Raw genomic sequence first — 7,058 nt, 5'->3', positions numbered from 1 at the left:
GTGCCTGTCTGGTTTCCCCTGCTTATTGAGACATGCCCTGGGATTTCCAGGGTGTGTCCTGTAAGTGGGGAAAGTTGGGGTTTCCCCACTTACCAAAATGCTCCCCTGGGATCTCTCTGGTGTGTGTCCCCAGGGACACATCTTGCTAAGTGGTAGAAGTGAAGCAGGCACTCCCAGGACCTGCATGGGAATTCCCAGGGTGCACAGGACCAGGCCTCTCAAGCCCTGGGAGATCATGTCACCTGTTGTCCTGCAGCATCAATGGGAGGGACAACAGGCAATGTGTTTCACCCAAAGAAGCAGATCAGCTTCCATTGGCAATGTCTGTTTCTAGACTCACATACAATTGTGGCAGCTCCTTTCCTCCTATCTGTATTAGTTGCCAGGGGCCCTAGTTTGTGTCCTTTGGAGAAATGAACACTAGCAGTAAGATAATACAAGTCTTGCTCTTCTCCAAAGGCACAATGGCATGAAAGATGGGGTGAAATATGTCTGACCCTATTTTACATACCCAAGCAGAAAAAAAGTATCCCTTGTATTTACTTCTATAATGCAGATACACTGGTGGATGATACTTTTGTGCATTTAAAGCCAGATCCTTTGCTGGTGTAAATCAGTTTACTTCAGTAGAGTTAAACTGATTTATATTGACTGAGATTCAGATGTAATAAAATATATTTCCAAAGAACATTAAGCCTTGTCAGTGTGCTCCAAATTCTTATGGTTGGAGGGGCTGGTTGAATGGAAGAATGCTTTTCTGTTTAGAACTGGGATTTCTGATGTACACTTTGTTTATAAATGTGTTTGATTATGTGGTGTTTAGAGATGTATAGAAGTCTATGTAGTGTTTATAGCTCTGAAGGCTTGATTTTTAGCTGGTCTAAATTTGTGTAAATTATTCTCATTCTGAGTCTTTTATGGTTCCTGTTTTTTCCTATCTCCATATGCATCTTCCTGGGCTCCTGCCCCTCTTCATTTTTATCAGTGATAATTACTGATTGAAAGCTCACCGAAGAGTCAGGGTCATGCTGAGATTTTGCCCACAGGTTTCCTGCACACCTCCCCTAGATCAGACTGGCAGGTAAAAGAAGGTTAATTGTCTTGGTTGAGTACAGACTGGCTGAGTGGGGAGATATACCAGTATATACTCTACTCTGTGCTATCCTTTCACAGGATCTGATGAAGGGAACTTAGGTTCATGAAAGCTCATGCATGCTCGCTCTCGCTCTCTCTCTCTATGTCTTATTTAGTTAGTCTGTAAAGGTATATATCTACTGTGCCTTCAAAGTGGGGAGATAGAATACCAGTGAAACATTCAGTGAGGATTCATAGTCCATTTTATCCAGCGACTATTAAAGGCAAGGGGAAGTGGCTCAGCTTCAAAAGTAGCCCTGGAAAAGGCCTGGGGTAGCACCTAATTTGTGGTGTGGCTTAAAAACAGTCAGATTGAAAGTGAGCAAGATACAAGTTTTGACCCACTCTAGGTGAGGGAGGCGTAGAGGCTAAGTCTCCTGCTTCCTGGGCAAACTCTCCAGCTATTACTGCTGAAACATGGGAGGACTCTTCTCCTTAATGCCAGTGTACATGTGTATGTAACCTCATAGCTGCCTGGCCAGTGCATACCCTGCTTTCTGTGCCTTCTATACATGGATATACTTACGTGTCCAAACTGCACAGGCAATAGAATCATAAACTGTGTGCCAGAAATGCCATTTCTGTGGTTGGGTAAGTGCCATTTAAGTGCACAAAAGGTAATAGGATTCCAGCCTGAATTGTTTAGCTTTGTAAACAGAAGAACCAGAGCTGAGTGTTGAATGCTGAAATACTAAGTAACAGGCACAGATAGCGAAGCTTTTGTAACCTGCTTCTTCTGTCTCGTTTTCTTCTATAGTTACATTGCAAACCAGCGGAAGTTAGAAAGCATAAATGACAATGAAGTTGGACTTTACATTGGATTGAGAAACCTGTGAGTATTTAGTATATTTATTTTTATTTCTCATTAATATTTAGTATTTCTCATACAATGGCATCTCGAGGCACCAGTTTGGGAGCAGAGCCTATTTTGGTGTTATACACTGTACACACATGTTTGAAAAAAGATGCTTGTTGCCCTAAAGCAACTTGCAATTTAAGTTTGTCTAAATCATTCCAAATCTTATTCTTGCCATTACTGGTTCATGCTACTGTTACTGAACAACACTAACACTAATTTTATACACTTTCACAGAACCGTGGTGGATTCAGGCTTAAAGTTTGTTTCTCGTCAGGCATTTCTGAAAAACATCAATCTGCAATACATGTGAGTGAAAACATTTCATGTCTTCTATCTCCAAACTTCCCAGTGCTTGGTCTTACACTTACCTTTCTTCCCATTCTCTTGGGATAAAGGCTTCACAGAGAAAGATGTGTAAGGGAAAGTGGAAATTAATTTAGTGCAAATGGTTAGCAGGGTTGGTTGTTAATTTTTTTTTTTTGGTGGATCATTTCCACTCTGGAATTGGCAAAAGCAGAATTGTCCAGAGTCTTTTGTGGAAAGCTACTTAGAAAATTGACTACCTTAGCTTCCATTTTTTGTTGGTTTGGTTCTACAACCCTCTCAAAAGTAGGTGTCTCTCAGTTTGAGAAATGCCAAGCAGAGGTCACTCCTGCTTTTCACACTAAGGATTTGGATCCAGTCCTGCAAAGTGGTGAGGTGTACAGGGACTTAGCACTTCACAGGGACCCTGATTTTGGAAGTCATTCAAACATTGGTTAAAGTCCATCCATCTTCAGCAACTGCTTAATTCTAACCATGTCCTTATGTTATGCCACAAACAAATAGACTCAAGCACCTCTCTAATGATAAACAGGAACTTGATGATCCTTAATGAGTGTTTTGTGTGACTGGATAGGACTGCTAATTTGGAGTCACACCTAAGTACTGTGGCAGAAGGATGCTTTCTAAGGAGAATGTAGTCTAAGAGGAAGAAATTGATAGTAATTTTTAAAAAGTCCAGTTTTCTAGAACAGTAGTGGGGCATTATCCCTTATGTAGAACAACCACTAAAAATATGACACAGACTTTACAAGCTTAATGTAGCTACAATACCTAGCCATTAATAAAACAGGCATGCCCAATCTGTGACCAATTGGAAAGTAATGGAAATACCATCTAGAAGGAGAACTGGGTTTATGCTGTCTTTTCCTGTCTAATTATAGTCATTAAATTCTAGTTTCTTATGAATAATGATAAAAGATGAAATTCAATAAAGACAAATGCAAAGTACTATAATTAGGAAGGAGAAATCAAAGATCCAAATATAAAATATGGAATAGCTGGCAAGGTAGTAATACTGCTGGAAAATATCCAGAACTAATAGTGGTCTCAGCTCAACATGAGTTAACAAGATGATGTTGTTGCAAAAGAAGCAGATATTCAGCAGCAAAACTATAGGTGGGTGAGGGGGGCAGGAGCCCTGGGCACTGGAACAGAGGGAAGGGGAACTGGAATGGATACAGCTACATTGCTACTGCAACAGCTATAAAAGCTCTAAGTGTGAAGAGTGGGGGAAGACAGGGTCTAAGGTGGTGTGGGAAATTATTTGGGCCCATTGGCCACATAGGCAGTTCTGGGGAGCTGTTATGGGCTGGTCAGCGTCCCCCATCCCTCCCCTTAACAGCCCAGAGCCAGTGCACCCTGCAGGTCCTCCCACCAGTGCCCAACAGCCGAGGTCCACTGCCACCAGTGCCCAACAACAGCTGAGTGCACAGCCCCAGCCCTGACCCTGGCCCACCCTGTGTCTGCTCTGGTCTTGCTCTGGCCAGAGTAGACCAGCTCCAGACCAGCCGGAACCTGCACACACAGCCCTGACTCCAGCCCACCTGTGTCTGCTTCAGACCTCCTGCCTATGCTGAGCAGCGGCAGCAGCAATGGTCACTGGCCAGGGAGAAGTTTTTACTGGGGGAGGCAGGAGAAGCAGCCACCTCCTTCTTGCCACTGCTGGGGCCTTCTTGCTGCAGCCACCCAGAGTCCATGCCTGGGCTACCCTGCAGTTCCTTTTCATTGCCACTGCTGTTGCACTGGGTGGCCTAGAGGTGGTGGTGACAGCAGCTGAGAGGAGCTGCACAGCAGCCTGGGCATGGACTCCAGGTGGCTGCAACAAGAAGGGCCCAGTAGTGGCGAGGGGGAGGTGGCTGCTTTTCCCCTCTACCTAGCAGTGGCTTATGCCCGGGCACAGCTGCTGCTCAGCATGGGTGTGTGGTCTGGAGAAGGCATGGGATAGGCCAGGGTCGGGGCTCTGTGTGCAGGTTCTGGCTGGTCCAGAGCTGGTCTCTTGTGGCCAGGGGAAGTCCAGAGTGCGCACAGTTCAGGCTGGGGTTGAGACTGTGCGCATGGGTCTCCACCAGTACCATGGGGCTGGAGCCAGTGGCAGCTGGAAGGAGCTGCTGCTGCTTGTTTTGTCTAGAAATGCAGTCCAGCTGTAAAGCTGCCTCAGCCCTGCTGCACACCTGTGGACAGCAGGATGCAGCATGGGCCAGGTAGTCCTTGGGCTAGGCAGGACCGAGGGACCTGCTGTGGGCCAGACAAAGTTCCTCTGTGGGCTAGATCTGGCCCATGGGTTGTATTTTGCCCACCCCACAAGGTCCCAGCAGCTATAGCCTCTGGCAACTAGAGAGGGTGAAGGAACCAGGAGGTGAAAGCAAGAAGGTACCCCCCAGAGTTACCAAGTACAGGACTTTATATCTTTATTCAGAATGGCATATGACAGTGCCTATAGAATGGGGGCAGGTGAGAGGCTTAACTCCTTGCCTGTGAGGACACTTTTCTCCAAAGCTGCCAGGACCCTAGACCTTCTCTGGCTCCACCCCCTGGCTCCTCCCTCCTACCTGAGCAGCCAGAGCCCATAGCTGCTGAGACCCTAGAGCCTCCTGCCTTCATTACCTTGGTCCTGAACATCATCTGGAGCCTGTAGCTACCCAGGCTGCAAACAATAACAGGTATGCCTTTGCAGTCTGGGAGGTAGACAGAGAATTGTTGTATGTAGGACACAGGAGTTACATAATCTGCTGGTGAGACCTCAATTATTTAATTGTGTCTAACTTGGGGTAGGTACCATACTTAAAAAAAGATATTTACAAAATTAAGAAAATCTGGAGAGCATCAAGAATGATAAGATTTGTACAAGACCATGACCTGTGAGGGAAGGTTGAAGGAACTGTTTTAGTATATTCAGGGAATAAGAAGACTTAAGTTGGAGGAGAGTGAAGGGAAGAAACCTTCGAACAGGGAAATCATATTATAGAAAGAGTAATCAACTGTTCTCCAGCACTAGGGTAGGATGAGACGTCCTCCTTCTTCCCGCACAAAGTTAGCGCCTGAGTAGGTTTCCCCATTGACCCTTGCCTTATTTATTCCATGGCTCAGAGGTTGTGAAATCCCCTTTGTTTGAGGTTTCAAGAACAAGATTTAAGAGAACCAGCTCCAACAGCTGTTTTAGGTAGATTTGATCTCAGAGTAGGGGTCTGCACTAGGCAATTTCTTGGGGTTCTTTCCATCCCTATGATTAAAAGAAGAAGGATGTGTAATTTTTACTAGGCATAGGACAATTCAAGGCAAAATCAAAAATGTTAGGTAGCAAAATTTGCTGCATTTACAAGTTACGAAATGGTTATTGTGGAGATGTGTTGGCCCAGACCTCTGGATTTATTATGCCTGAACACGTTTTGTTCACTTTTTTATGCTTTCTGAAGCTCCCAGTAGCAAAATACTTGTTTTTACTGGTAGAAGGGTTTAACCTTAGCTATAATTTGCATGACTTTGTTATGATTTATTAAAAGCTGAAATTGGTCAGTGTAACCATATCAGCAAAAATCTTAGAAAAATTACTTGGTTGATTTTGTTCAATTTAAAAGCAATATTTTCCTAGCTATTTTGTGCATAAACTCCAAACATGTTTAGAAGATTCATGTAATTGTAAGAACTTTAATTTTCCTAATGACACTATTATAGCTTTAATCCTCTCACTTGAGAAGTCTTTTAATGCAATTGAAAAGCTTCATTAAATAATAAACACTGCATTCTTATAATATAAATCTTATAATAATATCATATTCTGAAGAACCTATTAACACACATTTGTTTAAACCCTTTAGGCATAGACTTCTTTTCTGGGCCAAATCTCTGCAGCCCAAATGGCTTTCTACAGCTGATGTACAATGATTATGATTCAGCAATAATATAAACAACAGAATATGAAATGCTTTAATAGATATCACTTAAATGTAATTAATAGTCTTGCTGGTTTAATTCTGGTATCTCATTGACCTTGACTCAAATTACTCAAAAGTCACATTAAATGCACTATTAAACAGTACTATTTTATCAGTGCTATAATTTGTAAGCCGAGTAACAGCTAAAAGTAATTTTTAATAGTTGTGTTTAGTATACTTCCAATGAATTGTATTAATACCTTTTGACTACAGGAAGAAAGCCCTCAAGAAGTATGTATTTCCTAAAATATTAAACATACACATATCTAATATTATGTACCAAGGAGGCACATGATTGCATACATTATATGCAATATATCTAGGTAGGATAGTGGGTCCATTAGTATGGTACTGTTGGCTTGTGTATGCTAGAAGAAGAGGCCAAGAACAGCCATGCATTGTTAGCATTAGCAAGCCTGTCCTAACTACAGCATTTTCCCCGGTATAGATTCAGGCTATCACCTTTTATCTTGATGTATCTGCTTTAGATTGGACTCAGGTCCCAGCTTAGCATTAATCTAGACCAGCTAAATTAAGGTTAACAGTGGTAATTTCTATCTACACTCAGGAAGATGTTGTGGCTGTGTCTGGATTAGTAAATACATGTTTAGAAACATGCATTGGATAATTCCTTTGATTTTTTTTTTTAACAGTGTAAATGTGCAATGGACTTTTCTTTGAAAAATCAAGAAAAGCATCAGGAGTAGAGTCCATGAACTGAGTTTAACAATGGTTTTGACTCCTTTCTTCCCCCCAGAATTCTGTCAAGCATAGCATAGGGTTACCATATTTCCAGGTCCAAAAAAAAA

General features: G+C 42.7%; 1 protein-coding gene across 1 annotated transcript in view; it reads left to right on the top strand.

Moving 5' to 3' along the window:
* The first annotated feature begins 1,890 nt into the window (after positions 1–1,890).
* The window catches only part of NTRK2 (neurotrophic receptor tyrosine kinase 2), a 358,528-nt gene continuing 353,360 nt past the window's right edge, over positions 1,891–7,058 (top strand). Inside the window, exons 1-2 of the mRNA XM_019517383.1 lie at positions 1,891–1,966; positions 2,228–2,299. The gene's annotated coding sequence lies outside the window, so the exon portion shown is untranslated. The remainder of the gene's footprint in view (positions 1,967–2,227; positions 2,300–7,058) is intronic.

This window comes from Gavialis gangeticus, unplaced genomic scaffold, assembly GCF_001723915.1.
Source record: "Gavialis gangeticus isolate Ggan-Ray unplaced genomic scaffold, GavGan_comp1, whole genome shotgun sequence".
NCBI classification, from domain to species: Eukaryota; Metazoa; Chordata; order Crocodylia; family Gavialidae; genus Gavialis; species Gavialis gangeticus.
This window is presented reverse-complemented; position numbering and strand designations above follow the sequence as displayed.